We start from the raw sequence: 19,524 nt of genomic DNA on the forward strand, positions 1-19,524 counted from the left end.
ATGTAACTTGCAAAGGTGGTGTACTTTATATTTATCAGAAAGTGTGTAAATAATGAAGCTATTTATACAAATAGAATTTTAGATAAATCCAATTTGCCGGTTTAGGTTAACCTCATATGGGAAGACTAGCGTACAGACGGTGCAAATACTATATGCCCGAGTGCATTAATTAAAGGTGTTTTTTTTGTTTAATGATTGGAATGTGTTTGTACTTGCCAAGTATTCTTGATGGATATCACTGTTGACTAATATCTCTGAATCCAGTATGTTTATCCCTTCTCCAATGTATGGCTCATCAGGTGAACAAAATACTATGTCCTTCTGATCTTCTGTAAACTGTTTAAAACAAATTGGAAATATTATTTTCTTTATTAACGTTAAGCACTCTATACAATATTATGACATTACGCATGTGTTATTCCCAATGAAACAAAACAATATAAAAAAGCTTCAAAATCAAAAAGCCATTTTTTTTTATTGCAGACTCATTGAAACGAAGCAATTGGACTCGACAAAAAGTGCCCCTGTTAGCATTCTGTTGGAAAATTATTTTTTACACAAAAGTGTCTCCTGCTGGAAAATGATTTCGCCAAGCAAATGATACTTGAACTGTTCAACAGAAAAGGCATCAATTTTGGCAACACAAGAGAGTGTATGTAAGAAGAACACAAATAGGAAACAAGGGTTAATTATCTAAAAATGGTATGCCTCTTTCAATTTAATTTATTTCTAAGGGCAACACCTTTTGAATTTACCTTTTTTATGGATTCTTATATCGAAAGTCAATTTTTTAATTACATTTATTACATTTGTGCATTCAATTTGTAATTCATGCAAGTCAAGTAAATTTACCAAATTAAAAATACCAATCTACATAATGAACTAGATAACTGAACTGAACAAATGTGCCCTATTACAATAGCGATACTACTTTCATCTCAAGTTCCATGAGATATGTATGTAGATACACTTCTCGATAGATAAATTCTTCGAAATATAGAGGATGTTTGCATGTACATGTAAGATATTTCACACAGTAAACACAAGATATAATATATTAACAGGTGACATAACCACGAGTGGAAATATAACAGCTGGTGTTCAGAAGTGAAATTAATTTTGATCTTACATACAGATTTTCTATTAAATATATGGTTTTAGGAGATTAAGGACATTTTAACCGATTTTCACGTTCATGACGACATCAACTCTTGACGTCACATTGTTCTTATTGGAAAAAAACTTTTTGTAAAAAATGTACTTCTGACGCTTTTTCAACCGGATAAATATATATTTTTTGTCATCCGCATTCACATATAGACCGGCTACTATGAAAATTATTATTATATTATGTCACAGAAAATTATCAAAATATAATTTTACAAGCCACAGAAGAACAAGTAATAAAACTTTCAAATGCTGAAGTATCTGGAACTCAACTTGAAACTATAACATGACGAGGGGATTTCTGAAAAAAGTCAACAGGACACATGATTTTATGAAGTCAACTTTACTTCGTTACATAGGTATAAATTAAAATGTAAATATTTGACTGCTTCCCGTCTTATTATAAATTGGATCAAATGGCTTTCGTTAACTTAACATTTCTTATTGATAATTGTTACAGAAGTATAATTATTTTATACACACTCGAGAAAGTGTAAAACAAATTTTCATTGATGCATTTATAAATTACATTTCATACAACATGGCGACAACATGTCTTACTCTCAAGCTATCTGCGGCGTCCATCGAAAATGAACATCTGTATCTTTGAAAAAGGCTTAATATTCGCTTGATAAAACTGGTTTTTCCTGCTCCCACTGGACCTAGAATCAAGACATGTTGACGACTGTTCGAATGCTCTTCCTTAACTTCTATAATAAGCCTATTTTCAAGCTGAAATTATTAAAGGAATGTGAATTACTACGTTTTCAACTATACGAAACATATTTGGCTTTACAAACAGTAGAATAAATATATTGTCCACTGTCAGATTTTTTAGTATCAATTAAAACGTAGTAACAAACGCCCGCATTCAACTACCCCGGCCCTTTGAAAAAATTTTTTTGTCAGTCTATTTTCTTGTATCCTATATTTGGAACAAAAATTTTCCAAAAGATCCTTTAAATATATTTTGTAGCAAACATCTAGGTTGTGAATTTTGATATCAAAGCAATCCGTGTGACCTTTTATAATTACATTTGCATAAGTTATTTCTTTTCAAAGCAGTACACTGATATTTGCATCGACTAAAATTGTAATCTATTCAATGTAATGACTTTTCATGCGAAGCAATCGATAATACAATAAGATCTTCCAAACTTCGACGTTTGTCAATTGTTTAAATCTGAATACAATCCAATCAATTCCTTACATGCTAAACAAAACTGCAAAATCGTGCTGGAAGGTCAAGGATTTATTTTGTTTAAATAATCGTTTATTTCTTTTTCACTTCAAACAGTTATAACAGGTTTCATCCTTGTTCTTATTATAAGAAAATCTGTTCTATATCTAAAGTATTAAAAACCTTTTAGTCCTTTATTTGCTTTTTGTGAGTGTCATATATAACATGATTATAATAGAAAACGATATTTTTTCTTTGTATTTCAGAATTTGTAATTTATATTTTCCTACTAGATATATTTGTTTAACACAAATTGTTCCAAAAGTTTTACTTCCAGTGGATGGTTTTCTATTTGTTTATCTTGAGCGTCAATTTTGTAGGTAGTTGGATATTCGAAAAACGAAATACCTACTCGCTGATAGTTTGTTATTAGTTATTTCGAAATATTTAACAGCTGGTAATTCAATCCACTATCACCAGCTGTGAAATAGTTGGGAATGACGAATAACCAACTACCAGCTTGAAGACATTTGTTATCTAATATCCAACCACCAACTACCTGGCGAATTGACACATATCATTTTATCTTGGTATAACATGGTTTCCTTCATATTTGAATAAATATTTTATCATCACATTGAAATGTCAATTGTATCTAAGACTTTTATAAGGTAACCACAAAGTATTTTATTTAAAGCTTTTTTCGGGTTGAGCAAAATTAATCAATTACATTAATTGGTGAACTGATATGCTAAACAGAAATACGATATTTTCAAAATAACACAACAATATGTCCGTTATGTTTATGGCTATTTTACAATAGGCATTGCTGTATCAATACAGCTTGATTACAAGATCGCATTATAAGATCATCATAAAGGTACTACATCACCGTCCCAAATGGGAACATGTCGCCATGGATAATCGGTAAGATTGTTTTGTAGTCCAGTTGTTTGCCCCAAATTTTCAGGCAGATTTTCCGGTAGATTTCCCAGCAGATCTCCCATATTTAAATATCGCAGTGTTGTAGATTTAGCAGTATCACAATGGATCTGGAAAAGTACAAAATGATTTATATGAATATATTTCACAACAAAAATACAGTATGTTTTAATAATCTTTTCATAAACTAGACCTGATTTTGTTTTATTTCATGATTTCTTTTAACACGCAGAAGCCTAAAATCATAACAGTGTCTCTTTGAAATGCAACATATTCTTTTACATTTGAAGCCAACCTTTATAAATGAACATAATCAAATATTTCTGGACACTCGTTCCATAATTCTGCATATCGATTTGTGCTGACAAAAAAAACTTCGTAAATGCATAGAATTTTAACCACCCCTTTTGTGCTAAAAAGCGACAATTTTGGTACTTTTTTTCTTTAAAAATACCAATTAAAGTGTACCAAAGTTTAAGGTGTCACATAAAACTACTTTATATATTGAATTTTGGAAGGGTTTTATGCAATGCTCTCTTTTTATTGTCAATAACTAAACAAATCTTTAACTTAACAAAAGTTATCCCAACCAGTAAACAGTAATTTTGACATGACTAGAAGCAGTAAGTTCATTAAACAGAGTTTGATATATTTAACAGATGTAAGATTATAAGAATCTTACACTGGCTGCCGGTACAGACCGGAATATCTAGCTCGCGGTAACTAGTTTCTATATTCAAGTGCATTCATTTGATACTATTGATGTCACTCCTGCAATAGGAATATAAATTAGGGTATAAGATGTATAACTGACATGTTTGAAAAAAAAAAAAAAAAAAAAAAAAAAAAAAATATATATATTTTCATCAGGTAAAGAAGAGCTTAATCTTTTTCATCTTAATGAAATTTTAGAAGTGATGATAAAAACCATAGTTTTGAAATATGAAGAAAGAAATCTTTTTGGTTTTTTGAAACAGGTGTATGTCTGGATAAAACAGAAAGAGGTTGGGTTAGGAAAACCGGTCATATTTGTAATATTTTAATATAAAATTATGAACATTTGTGCAATACCTTGGGGAGATGTACCATCCATATAAAACCCTTTAAGAAGAATTAATTCCTCACGATAATTATTTATAATATCAGCTTATCAATTCTACATAAACTTTGTTTCTATTTGTTTTTGTATCTCTATTTTTCTAATGGGAAAGATTGGAAGTGCATTGGGTTTGTCTAGGTATGCAATGTAGGCTTTCACATAATGCTGGAAGGTTTCAGATATTGGCATTGACTGAAATATGTTTTTTAATAGTTTTTTTCCAATAGAAAGATCATTGGCTGGCCAGTAATATTAGGCACTACACATTAGATAAAGGGAGTTGACATGACCAGTTATTCAACTTCACTTCAGTCTTTATGTTGATAGATTGGGTGGAGAGGGGTGCACAAGATTGTCAGGAATGCACTGGCTTAGAGGGATGGCCTGAAATATTAACACTATGAAGGATGACCTAAAATATGAGAGATGACAACAAATATTAACACTGTGAGTGATGGCCTGAAATATCAACACTATGAGGGATAGTCTGAAATATTAACACTTTGATGAATGGCCAGGGATATTTAAACTATGAGGGATTGCCAGGAATATTTAAAACTATATGAGAGATGACCTGAAATATTAATTCTGTGAGTGATGATCTGAAATATTAACACTATGAGGGATAGCCTGAAATATTAACACTCTGAGGAATGGCCTAAAATATCAACACTAAGAGGGATAGCCTAGGATATTAACACTATGAGAGGTAGCCTGAAATATTAACCCTATAAGGGCTGGTCTGAAAAATTAACACTATGAGGGATAACCTGAAATATCAATTCTATGAAGGCTGGTCTGAAATATTAACACTTCATTGTACAACTACCCTATTTTCATTTATTTAACGTAGAATTGCAAATTGCTTATAGTTATATGAAACTAGAATATATAAATATAGACAAACAGAATAGAAAAAAAATAAAGTTGGCCCAAAGGAGAAGACTTTAAACCCAACCCCTTGACACTCTATAACCTCACAGAAAATAAGTACTCTTTAGAAAGGAGGTTCTGAATTAGGCATCTAATACCTTTATGAAAATATTGACTATTTTATCATTTTGATAAAATGTTTCCTGTCATACACTTGAAGATTCATTGAGATTGACACATGTTACCTAACATGAAATATTGATTTTTTTTTGTAATTAAACCGTATAATTCACAACCATCGGTCTTTTGTACTAACCTGATAATCACACAATAATTGTCGGAAAGCGCCGAAGCATGTTTGTAATTTATAGATAGAGACTCGGTAAGAAGATCCCGGGACCTTTGCTCTAAACAAACAATTGTAGTAAAAGTGCAGGGACAGGGAACACTTCCTTACTGATGGTGGATCTTAACACCTCGGTCTGCCCTGCCGCAACATACTGTCCACCATGTCTCGATCTTCAATCTGTCTATGTCTTGGTACAGTCCGCCCAATCCTATGATTAGGTTGGTGTTTAATGTCACTGAGGAGAACACGCTTTAATTTCTGATTACACCCAGAAGATGAAAATGCCCCTGTGGTATTGTAATAAATATTGTAATATTCTAAATATTTTCAGGCTAGCCGAAATGAAACTCACCGATTAGGAAACAATTAAGTTTATGCAAGCTTCTTCCCCTCATACAAAAGAGATCAAATTTAGTACTGCTACAATGTCTTAAATCAAATCATATTTCTAGACAGCTAGAATTCTGCGAGTCGGATGTGTCGCCTTGTGAGCAGTATAGTTTTCAGTTAGGCATTTTCTTCTTAAATATAGATTATTTATAAACACCGCTAAAGGGCAATAACTCAAAAAAAGAAGAGGTGCAGAGTACCAGTCCTTCTGCTCTGCACTTCTTCATAATGAAATATATCATTCTTTGAATATTCAAATCCATAGCTTTCATAGTTTATGAGAAATGGCCCGGACAAAAATAAAGTATGAACACAAACAAAGGGCAATAATTCAAAAAAAGAAGGGCAGAGTACCAGTTCTTGTGCACTGCACTTCTTCTTAATGAGATCTATCATCCAATGTAGTTTGAAGTCAATGGCTTTAATTGTTTAAGGAGAAATGGCCTGGGCAAAAATAAAGTGTGAAAATTAACAAAGGGCAATAACTCAAATCATAAATAGTACAGTGTACGGTTCTTGTATACTTCACTACTTAATGAGATATATCACTCTATTAAATTTCAAGTCCATAGCGTTTATAATTTACGAGAAATGGCCCGGACAAAAATAAAGTATAAAAATTAACAAAGGGCAATAACTCAAAAATAAGATGTGCAGAGTACCAATTTTTGTGCACTGCACTTTTCCTCAGTGAGACCTATCATCCTATGAAGTTTCAAGTCCATAGCTTTTACAGTTTAGGAGAAAGGGTCCGGAAAAAACTAAATTATGAAAATTAACAAAGGACAATAACTTAAAAATTAAGAAGTGCAGAGTGTACCGAGCCAGGCGTAACGAGAAAGAAAAGCCAGCAACAAACTTGTAACAATATTACAAATTTATTACAGAAAAATTATTAAAGAAAAATTAAATAACAAATTATTGTTACAAATACCTAAAGTCCAAATAAAAAATGTAAATTACAAATGTCTAGTCTGATCCTGGAATGATCCTTTTTGAATAGCACAGTTAAATCCAAGTTAAATCCAAGAACACTTTAGAATAAATTCCCACAATAAAATCTACAAGAATAATTTATTTTAAAATCCAAGCTCCAATAATTCACTTAATATGCAAGTTGAATAATACTCTAAATGTATTAATGACTTAAAAAGTAACTGATGACTTAAAAGATCACTGATGACTTAAAAGATCACTGATGACTTAAAAGGTAAAGGTAATGAAAAATGTCCCTTTATATATATTAACTAAGAAAATTCCAGAAAAGTCTATTATCTTCTACAGTAATCACAATCTAGCAACTTCAACAATAAAGAGCATTCCGGAAATTTCTATCTAAATATAATGCATGAATCATAATCTAGTATTTTCTACAACAGGTAAGAAACTTCTTGTTGACATGCATGTAGTTAATGTTCTAAAAATAGAACAATGATAATATTGGAAATACCAACTGGTCAGATATAAATTATATACATGTAATATGTTGCATACATAACAAGAGTACCGGTTCTTGATGCACTGCTCTTCTTCTTAATAGGATCTATCATCTTATGAAGTTTCGAGTCGTTTAGGAAAACTGGCCCGGACAAAATTAAAGTATGCATATTAACAAAGGGTAATAACTCAGAAAATAAGAAGTTCAGAGTACCGGTTCTGGTGCACTGCAAATTTTTTATGAGAAATATCATCCTAATAAGTTTCAAGTCATTAGCTTTTATGATTTAAGAGAAATGGCCGGGACGTATGAAAATTAACAAAGGGCAATAACTCAAAAAATAAGAAGTGCAAAGTAACGGTTCTTGTGCACTGCACTTTTTCTTTATGAGATATATCATCAAGTCCATAGCTTTTAAAGTTTAGGAGATTTGGCTCGGACAAAATTAAAGTATGAAAATTAACAAAGGGCAATAACTCAAAAATTAAGAAGTGCAGAGTACCAGTTTTTGTGCACTGCACTTCGGATAATTGAAAGAAGCATGCATATCAAGTTTGGTGTCTATTCAACTAATAGATAGTGACTAAATTATGCTCCGGACAAGCCTTGGGGACGCCGACAACGACGCTTACGCCGCCGACAAAAGTAACCTTTTTCACAATATTTCTATTTGAAAGACTCTGATGTCAATATTTAATGTATATGATGTGATTATATAAAGACCTTGATGCAGTTTAGATATCTGATAATAATAGTGTTATGCCTAAGCATTAAATGCATATCTATGGTGGCTGATTTGTGCTATTCGTGTCTTTCCTCCGCGACCTCGCCAAGCTTAAAGTCGAAAATTGATAAGTAAAAATGCGGTGTCGCGGGGCGGAAACACGCTTAAGCGGGAATGCTGGGCAAAGTTTTTATTTATATAACTTCGAACCGCGCTACCGCTTATTTACATATTTTTGTTCCGCGCACACGCCGTTTTAATTTTTAAATCTCGACTTTTCACTTAGCGGGGTCGAGGGACGAAAACACGCTAATAACCGTTTAATTTCTTAAATCTCGCTCCACGTCCCACTACAATCCCACTACATACTTACATTAATTGTATGGTGGTTGAGTTGGTAATGGAACATTCCTGACAATGGACACTTGTGAACAGATTTCGGGAATTCTCAAACCAAATTTTTAGACAAACTTGTACGTACCGTTCATTAGACACTTCGGACCATAATTTAGACACTTTGGACCTTTGTAAGGGACGTATCGGACCACATTAAAATATCAAGAAGCATTAACAAAAATATTTGGTCGTTATTAAAATTTTCGCCCAATGCCTAGCGAAGCAAAAGTACAACATGGCACAACTAAGCCACCTTAGAATTGTCTTATCTATACACAAAAGGCTATTTTTTGTACTGGTACAATGTATTATACAGTTTTCACCATACATGTATAAATGATGGTACTATCAAAACATGTCTCGTCCCTTTTTGGTAAAAACATAATTATATTAATATATTACTACTGTAATTTTTGTCAAGAGAATGTGTTTTTTTTCAATTCGTGTTAATTAGGAATCAATTTTCCTGATTTGTTTTTAAAACTATCAAACCTTAGCTGTCATGGATTAGGACTGTTAATTATTAAGCCTATAAAATGTATAAACGGTCGGACAGCTCAGTCGGTAGAGCCACGACACGGATTTCTGAGGGTCACAGGTTCGAGTCCCTGTCAGACTCTACATTTGCTGTGACTGACATATAGCCAAGAGTTTAATTCACATGGCTCTGTTACCCTGAGAACTTCGAGGACAATTTTTATATAAAGCAGAAAATTATTTGTTTTACTGTTTAGAACTGTTCCGTATTACGGGACATAACTTGTTAACGACCAAATAGCTGAGTGGGAAGTGCCGCTGCATGGTATTCCGAGTGTCAGGGATTGGAGTTCTGCCAGGCTGTATCAGTATCGATCTGTTAATTAGAAAATAAATGGAAGGAACTGTCGGCACATATGCAGACTAGAATAATTATCTCCTTGAAAATGTTTCGGTAGGCCTTTGAAGAATCATCAACTTGAAGGATGAATTAATTAATAAGAAAGGGGGGATAGTCTGATTACCATCTAATTATGTCGTAATAACCTGATATGGGATATATTGCTACGCATATAAACACATGTTTGCTGGATTGAATATCAAAAATGTTGCAATTAAAAAGTAAATTAATCCTTAGTGTATGTAAAATAGGATTAAAACTCTAATCTTCGCGTAAAGTAAGACAACATCCGTCGAAATCCAACATGAGGTCACAAACATTTATATAAATATGACACCATTAATGTTTTTATCCTTCAAAACCAAAAATTTACAAAATGGATCTTACTAAGATATTTTTTTACTTCTAAATAGTAACAGACGCAAAATACGGTACTTAAACGTTTTGACGAACCCAAACGCACGCTAAACGTTTTTTAGGATAAATAACGCAACCTTTCAAAAGGACGAGAAACAAAAATCAAGACACATTTTTATTTTATGAAAAGTATTACGAAAGAATCAAATGAAAATATACAGCATTACATCGCCTTTAGACGTTAGCTACCACATCTCAAAGCTTTTTCAAGTTATCCAAAGACCAAAGAAACGGTTGGCAGGTTGAGCAGAATAATTACATAATTACAGCGTGTCTGTGAGAAACACTATGGTCTGTCCCACCGAATTTGAATATATCATTTTTTAATTTTTAATGTTGACCCTGACGCCAATATCTCTAGGCATTTTTTTTCAAAATGTCAGTAATATGGTCAATATATTCAAATTATATTTTTCTCGTTGAGTTACGTTGTAACCTGACGTGACGACAATGTCAAAATGGCGGCGTCCATACTGACGTCATTTAGGGTTCGGCTCACAATTAGCGTAAAATGTACTCGGCAATAACAAAAATTTGATGATTCTTAATACTTACTGATCAATAGCTAAATGTTATCATTAAAATGAAAAGTGAGAACGACTTTAGTGTCAAAGAGGCTTTTTTTGCTAGCAACCCATTGTTTTAAATTATTAAAATCATTTGAAATGAAATACCAGTAACCGCTTTGTAAATTCTAACATTCAAAAGATTCATATAATTATCATGATATACTGTCGTATTTTATATTCATTTTAAGAGAAGAAGAGCAATGAAGTGATTTGATTAGATAGCTTATCAATCAAGCGCGCGTATCTGGAATACCACAACGCGTCGCATGGAACGGGAACACTAGCTTTAGAAGACTAAAATAAAAGGTTCTTCGCTTATGTTTAATTTACATAATTCTGTGGTTGTCTGAATTGCGTCCATATATAAAGTCTCTTAAATAATAATTAGATTGACCAGGTTCGTAATTTTCAACTTTCACCACAGGAACCTGACGTTAGAAATCGCCAAAAAATACTACATTACCATGCAAATCTGACAAGGGGAACTGATTCACAATATGTTCAGCATTGGTTTGCTTCTAACCGCAGTGTCTACTTTAACTATAGTTCCTCGCTAATGAGAGAACATAGACTCGTGTGTGGAAAAATGTAAATTATGAGAATATAATCACGCTTTCTAGTTTGAGCTCTTTAATGCATATTATCTTTCCATCTCACAACAATTTAACAAAATGTCCAGAAATACCGGCAGTGATTTGATATTAATAATTGGAATTTGGAGCGTTCAATAAGGGACAATTAGTTTATTTTATGTAGACTCGAAGTGTTACATATTACGTTATAATGATGGGGAGATCGAGCCAAAGACAAACACCGAGTGACGTCCTCAATAATTTTAGCCTTCCTAAAATTTGAAAATGTTCAGTGAAACAAAAAAAAACAACAGCTATTTTTTCGCGGTAGAAAAAATACTGCTTATTGTATATTTGCTAGTTTTACAGAATTTGAATTCACGAATAACAAGATAATATGTAGGGAAATCATTTCTGAAAAATATATAAAAATAATTGAAAAACATAAGATCAAAACGAAGGCTACTAGTATATATGATTAAACGGAAGACGTATTGTAATGTCATAGATTCTGCACAATCTGGGTATACGAAAATTATTTAAGAAAAAACTAAAACCGATAGCCAGAAGAATAAATATCCAAAAGCATATTATTTGCAAACTTTTTAAGGCTTTTCTATTCGTTTTGGATTATTTGTGACATATCTGATTATTTGTAACATTTGTGATTATAGAATTGTGGAATGATTATAAAAATACGTGCAATACATATACATGCACTCCTTTCTGTTATTATAATTCAAATATTATGCGCATATACATATATACATTGTACGGTATAGAGTAGGAGGCCCTCGACCATGGTAAAATTGTGAAATACATACTACTAAAAAGATAGAAAAAAAACACCAAATTTTGACTGCTTCATAACAAAATGGTTTAGTTACATCAAAGATAAATTTGTGACACTATATAAATCTCTCATTTCAAAAATCTTCATATTCAAGTATTAAAATTCTTCTTTTTGAATAGAAAAATAGAATGGTATGCTAATGTTGTATATACAATATGGTTTGCTCGTGAAAAAATCTACTTATTTATGCGTTAGATTTATAGAAATGAATATGCAAATAAATCTGTGATTTTTTTTACTGCGAAAGCTTTACTGGGCTGCGTTTCATGGAGAGTCCTAAGTTAATCCTTTAGTCTCGGACTAATGACTAACTTTAGGAGAAACAGTTTTTGCACTTAAGACCGTTTCAAGTTATTGTCCTACCTTTTGTCGTAGACCTAAGACTTATCACCTATTCGCTCGCCTGAAAAAAGTTACAAAATACAATTGCACGCGCATACTCCCGCATTGGATTTATTATGCAATTGATTTAGCAAGTATAAAAAGTAATGTATTGCCCTCTTGACATAAAATATTACCGCTTTCATTGAAGTAAATTCAATACTTTATCTAAGGAGAAACATGCATTTATGGTAGATAAAAACAGCAACTGATAGGAAAACAACCTCAGAACAAAGAAAAAACGCAATCATGCATGTTCAGGCAAGTCCAGATTTGGTGGTTGTCCGGTTTAAGTGGTCCTCAACCAGTAGCATTTTCAGGATTAATTATTTTGTAACAAGTTGGCTTAATACCAATCAAATTCATTAAAATACTAATTTTCAAGTATCATAGTTAGCTTTCAGACGTTGATATATAGAGAATATTTGTTTGCTTTGCATGTAAGATTGAAATATATTTCACTGAGTGAACACCAGATGCAATATTTTCAAGAGTGTCTACGCAACTGCAATTGCACAACGAGCAGTACACTAATTCTCTTGCTTGCTTCGCAACTGCAATTGTACAGCGCGCAGTAATATATTGTTTTGACTTTTTTGCACGCGCTGTTTCGCGCTACGTCGTGACGTCATGTAAATAACTCTTGAAACGTCTGTATAGCGGAAATGACTGAATTAAAGACATTGATGTTTGGATTTGTTTTCTTAGTTAGACAATTTTCTATCATTCTAGACAATTTTCAAAGCAAAATTCAATAAAAATTTGTTTTTATTTATCTTTTTTTTCAAACAAAGTGGCGAAAGAAGTCCCTTGAAATAAATATAAGCTTTGGATCCGCCAACTTTCATATTTATATCTCATATTTATTTCTAACAAGAACGAAATATTTATGACTGATATAGCAAAATATTTCATGGGTCAAATTAAATAATTCGCAGTATCGGTGATTTGCATGATCGATTCCCTTTGAAATGTGAACAGTATCGACAAATCAACTCCTCGTCAATATAGACGTCCAGTGCCTCTGCGCAGGGGCCTCGTCTTTGAAAAACTACAATGAACGCTGCCATCTTTGATTTTGGATTGGTCCTGACTTAGGATAATCTTAAGATACCTTTAAAACACTCCTAGATTTTCTTTGGTCATTAATAAAGAAGTCATAAGTTAGGACCTTTTTTAAGACCTTCTTTGAAACGCAAAATTGCCTCAATTTTTATCTAAGGACAGACTTTAGACTTAGGACTCTCCATGAAAAGCAGCCATGCACTTTATAACCTATAACATTTAATGGCATCATATTGAAATAAAACAGATCATTCAAAACGTTTTGCCGTCTGTAAAGTCGAATTGTCTTTTTTGTGATATATTTTCGTTTTATTTGATAGAAAGAATACACTGCCTGGCATTTTTATGAATATATCTTATTGTTTTAAGGTTTATTTCTATATCTTTAAAAACTTACCCGTAGCAGCCGTGTGAATTACTAGTATCTTGTATTTTCTTAAATCCAACGGTATCAAAAATCATTCACATAAAGTAACATAAATTTTAAAGATTTCACTTTAAAATGCACGTAAAACTTCTCTAAAACTTATCTAACTGTTTAAAGTCAAATTCTTTTATGTAGTAAAACACACGAAGCTCAAATAGATGATGTTATTTAAGATATTTTACAAAACAATTACGGGTAATGTTTCTTAGTTTACATAACAAGGGGATGTGGTGTAGTCAACCATAAGATGAAACATATTATATTAGTTTTCATCAGTTTGCGAAAGGTTTACAATTTCACTATTCTCACTATGAATAAATTAGTTTATGAAATCACGATTTACATTAAACTTCACATTTAATTTTAACTAATATTTTAATAAAGATATATACATAAGGATAATAAAAATAATGAGAAGGAATTTGACCGAAAGCTTGGGTTAGCTCATTTAGTCATCTTTCATAAATTTTGACATTATTAAGTAATTGTAACAGTGCAATATGAATTTAAGTCAAGCAAATAGGAAAATGTTACAGGTGTAAAATCTAGAGGATACCTCGGACAATTGAGGACAGTACTATTTAATTTTTTTCAAGATTATGTACAGTAAAATAAACAAGAAAAAGAATTATCTTCTTTAGAGCACAGGGTATTATTCTTTAAACAAAATCGGCGAAATCGTTCAAAAATTTAAGAGTATCATCATTATATTAACGTATTGGTAATACGTTTATCTAGTTCAGTAATACAAAAAAACACATAATGTTTAAAAACATGACTTGTACTTAACTCTAAGTCAGAATAAATCAGTAGATCAGATGAAGGTGTCAAACATGCCTTGCAATTCATTGACTGTTTATTGCCGAAGCTTTTGTAGTGAATTTCTATTGACGTTAAAAACGTCCTGACATTTTTTTGCGTTCAACTCGATCTTAACTGTCCTTGGCATCTCGTATTACCGTAGTACGTGTATTTGAATATCAATATATATAGAAGAGGGTACTTGTATCACGCAATAGGTATATAATGATGTTCTGTGTCTATTGTGTAAGTTATGTACATAATGTAGGTGCATGTAAATAGTACAATTTGATGACATGTAGTTTTACTAAGTGAAAGATGCTATGCATTTACAATCCACAACAAGAATGGTTGTATAAAATAACAAAGTAATTAATCGTATTAAATAAGTACATGTAGATTCTTATCTAAATTAATTTATTTAAAATAAGTATAAGTATAATGATATTATTTGTAATATATTTATGATGCCTTATATTCTGTTCATCCCCATTTTGTTTCTTATATTGTATATACTACATTGGATACATGTATATTCATGTTTCGTATAGTAACATAAAAACATAAATAAAGGTAACAACGTAGTTAATTATTGAAAAAAACAACGTTTAAATCAGTTCTTCATACATCTTAAATCTGCTAAGCGCACAATCTGTTATATACCGCCCATTATGAGACACACATAGGACAGATCGGTAAATGATAAAATTAAGTATAAATCCTTGGCATATCGGGTAATATAAATTATGATATAGATAAGAAGGAATGGATGTAAATTACAAAAAACAAACAAAAAGCTCACACATAAAAGAACACACACAAACAAACAACGAATGATTTATACGACTAAAATGCGGGACGTAAAAAGTTATTATTTATGCTTCGTTGTTTTAATTGAATTATAATAATGTTGTTCATTGGTAATCCATCCGTGGCGTGAACCGCAAGAAAAAAGCAAAGATAATAAAAGTGGCATTCAAAAGTATAGAAAAATCATAACATTATTTATTAAGAGAAATTGACAAACTGTAGAGCGAAAATTAGCTAATTTGTGCATAAAATGAGTGTGACAGTCAAAGTGCTGCCTTTCATAAAGTAGATGTGAATACGGAACACAGTTATAAAAACACAAGTGTAACAGATGGTCCATCAGTCCAAAATTACACTATAAACATTAAAAAATTGGAGGATTTTAACCATTTAACTGTCTGCAACGTATTTATGGAGTATGTACTTTTAATGAAGGACAGAAGGTATTGTGCCTTAAATTTTGTCGACTGAGAAATGTTTTATTGGAACAGGGAGTGACACCTCCCACTTAGAAGAGCTGGAACATCAGGTACTTGCTTTTACAAAATGTACCTTCGTGTCAAATTCCTGTATATTTATCTTGGAATTATTAAATTAGGGTGGGAGCTGTTACAAGAAGTATGCAGTTCTAATGACTTGTCAGGAGTCCTTTAGCTTACTGTTACGGATTTCTTCTGACAAAAATATTGAATTGTAGAGAAACACACTTTAACATAGTTATTTGTTCTTTAAATGGAGATTTTGAGGAGTTTAATTAAAAGTTGATGATTAAGATTGGCTAACATATTATATTATATGTCAAAAGAAAAAAACAACTGTATAATTCATTTTATAATTATTTCCCTGTTGTTGAAAATCTGGTATTTTTTGTAAAATTTCAAAATTACTTGCTGAGATGTATATAATGACATTTTCTTTGTGATCTTCGTTGCCTAATTATAATGGAAGGTTGCAAACGTTTAGTTCAGGATAATAAATGTATTTTTCGGGAGTCTGTTATAAGCTTGATAACAGGTTGTTTTCCAAACGATTATGTTTATGTCACTCCTATCCATGATATATTAAAGTCGCTGAAATGTAAACAATTTTTACAAAGATATGAAAACAGCAATGATTCAGGATTTTCTGTTTCTATGCCTCTTCAATGTGCAAGAAAACATGGATTGGGATTAACAGTGTAGAGCCCTAGTTTTAACTATTATCATCGGTTAAACAGATACAATTTGTAACAAAGTTATGTACTCATTGACAAATTCAGGGTGGGGTTTCATTTTTCTTAAGTAGTATTTTCTGTTGTAGACACCTAGTCATCATGACACAGTTTACTTTTGTCTTCTTTATTCATTTCATAACGGGATGACTCTAACCATGCGCTATTAATTCTTAAAGCATATTTTTCTGGTTGAAGGACAAATAAATCAGTTCTAAAATCAAAGTTAATATCAATATATCTTTTTTCAAAATACATTGGTTTCCAACTGTGATCTATGTTTTAGTATTTAGTGTTTGAACAATACTACTTAAACGACTGCTTATAGGTTTACACGTCATTCTAGTTAATAAGTTACTGGACCACATTTGATCATGATTACCTGCATGCAAATATTCTGACGTCCCTGTGCTTCCCTTTTATAATACAACGATCCCTATTTCTAAATATTGAGCAGACAAATAGGTTGATTTTGAGTGCATAGTGTAGTTATATAGTAAGCTAATGCGCATTTATATGATCAAAACTGCCTAGTTAATTAATTAAAAATCATTTGAGCGAGTAACTATGCATACTCTTAGTACTAAATTTCAAAACATATCAACATATTTTGCCTTATAATTTGACAAAATCATTTTACTTAAGGAGATGTTGGTCTACATTATGAGGCAGTGTTTTTAATGAATTGGCACCACATCTGGCGTGTAAACATTTATTCTAATCCTGTTTATAATTGTTTGTTATTTATTGTTTATACCTTAATTATGGATAAGTGCAAACGCATTAGAATATAATGCTATTTAATAAAGTATTCAAATCGATATTTACGATTTAAGCTCACATAAAGGTGGATTAAAAGCTGAATACACTAGATAATGCTTTGTTTTATATTCTTTTGCTTTTGTTTTATATTCCGAAAAGCTTTTGACTCAGTAGACAAGGGTGTTGTTTAACTTCGATATTATTTACAATGTTTAAAAATGAATTAAAGTCATAGTTACAATGATAATATAAGAGGAATCCAGTTATTTCCAAATATTATTGACATTTTTAGATTTAATATTTTATATTGTTATATGCGGATGATATTGCTTTAATGTCAACAATAGTTGTTGGGCTACAGATGCCATTAATATTATACCAGTTGTGTACACCTAGTAAACTTAGTGTTTACATTACAATAACTGAAACAGTAGTGTCTGGACAAGGTGGTTAAATACTTAAAGAGAACAAGAGGGCCGTGATGGCCCTGAAATCGCTCACCTGTATATAGGCCCCTGGGCCAAGGCCAATTTTTAACCAGGAACATTTATTTGAACAAACTTGGTAAACATCAATTAGAAGATGTTTCATGATAAATATCTAAGCTCTAGCTCAGCTCTTTGGGGATTTTATAAGAAGATTTTTTAAGTTTTTACTATATACATATAGGGTTAACAATGACCCCCCCCCCCTCAGAGGGACCAATTTTGATCCAATTTGAACAAACTTGATAGACACTCACTAGAAGATATTTCATGCTAAGTATCTTAACTATAGCTCTTTGTGTTTTTATAAGAAGATTTTTAAGTTTTAACTATATACATTAAGGGAAAAACAATGACCCCTCTGGGACGGGGCCAATTTTTACCCCAGGGCTTTTATTTGAACAAACTTGGTAGACACCCACTGGAAGATGATTCATGTTTAATATCTAACCTCTACCTATTTTGACTTTTTAAGTTTTTAATGAAAAGACTAAGGAATATCAATGACCCCCTGGGTCGGGACCAATTTTTACCCCAGGCTTTTTATTTGAACAATTTTGGTAAACACCTACTAGAGGTTGTTTCATGCTTAATATCTAAGCTCTAGCTATTTGTTTTTTTTAAAGACGATTTAATTCAAGTTTTTACTATATACAAATAAGGAAAATCAATCACCCCCGGGGCCAATTTTGACCAAAGGGCATTTATTTGAACAAACTTGGTAAACACTGACTAGATTATGTTTCATGCCAAATATTTCAGCTCTACCTCTTTCGGTTTTCTAAAAGAAGTTATTTAAAGTGTTTTTCTTTCGGTTGCCATGGCAACCAGAGTTCTGCTTGGAATTAAATTTTTTGAACAATTTTCAACGTTGACTACCAAAGGAACATTCCAGTGAAGTTTGGATGAAATTGGCTAAGTTGTTTATGAGATGTCGTTTGAAGTAAAAGTTAACGTACGGCTGGACGGACGGACGCCGGACGAAAAGCGATCACTAAAGCTCGCCATGTCACTTTGTGACAGGTGAACTAAAAACGGACTTATAATGGTAATTAATTGGAATGTGTAAATGGGTTTACTTATGTATATTTATTCCTCAAACATATGTTTTTTTATATAAAATGGCCGATGTTATGTCTTACACAATCAAAAAGGTACTTTTGTAACTTTGAAATTCTTTTCAACATATATTGTGTTTGCTATATAAAAAACATTTTTTTCTCAATTTGCGACTCGAAAGACACATCTGTTATGTTAAATGGGGCCTGAAAAGGCTATACTGTATATAGTCGTTGCAGGTATATGCATTTTAAAGATTTCTAAATGTAAAAAAATCAGCTTGTAATGATGATGTTCTTGGTGATACAGTCAGGTTTCCTAGGAGCGTTTAAACGTCCAAACGGTGTATTAAATAATTGAATTGAGTTTTATCTGTATCGTTTTATATAGACAGTGCCTGTTGAAGAGAAGATATAATCTTCTCTAATATATATCTTACCAATTATATGTAAGTTTCTATTTTAAATTTTGTAAGGTACTAATACTTTCGGTAACTTCTTTGGTACGTCGCAAAGTAAGTTCAAGTTTCAAAATGCAAAGACATTCGAATGTATTGTGTTATAATCAGGTGGTTCAAAATTTGTTTCATGTTTTTAATGAGAAATATAATGCAGCGTTAAATGCCAATTTTGACACTAAAGGCATAATTTGAACAGATTTGATAGAGGTTTACTTGGC

General features: G+C 31.8%; 1 long non-coding RNA gene across 2 annotated transcripts; it reads right to left on the reverse strand.

Moving 5' to 3' along the window:
* Positions 1–1,758: 1,758 nt before the first annotated feature.
* On the reverse strand, positions 1,759–13,920 carry LOC132745887 (uncharacterized). 2 transcript variants are annotated; one of them, XR_009627913.1, is made up of 3 exons: positions 13,690–13,920; positions 3,235–3,399; positions 1,759–1,899 (listed from the first exon to the last, which is right to left on the reverse strand). It is a non-coding gene; the product is annotated as an uncharacterized LOC132745887 (long non-coding RNA). The 2 variants fall into 2 exon arrangements; XR_009627914.1 differs by lacking the exon at positions 13,690–13,920 and adding an exon at positions 3,972–4,076.
* Positions 13,921–19,524: the final 5,604 nt, after the last annotated feature.

Source organism: Ruditapes philippinarum, unplaced genomic scaffold (genome assembly GCF_026571515.1).
Source record: "Ruditapes philippinarum isolate M1 unplaced genomic scaffold, ASM2657151v2 ctg2708_1_1_1_1, whole genome shotgun sequence".
NCBI lineage: Eukaryota > Metazoa > Mollusca > Bivalvia > Venerida > Veneridae > Ruditapes > Ruditapes philippinarum.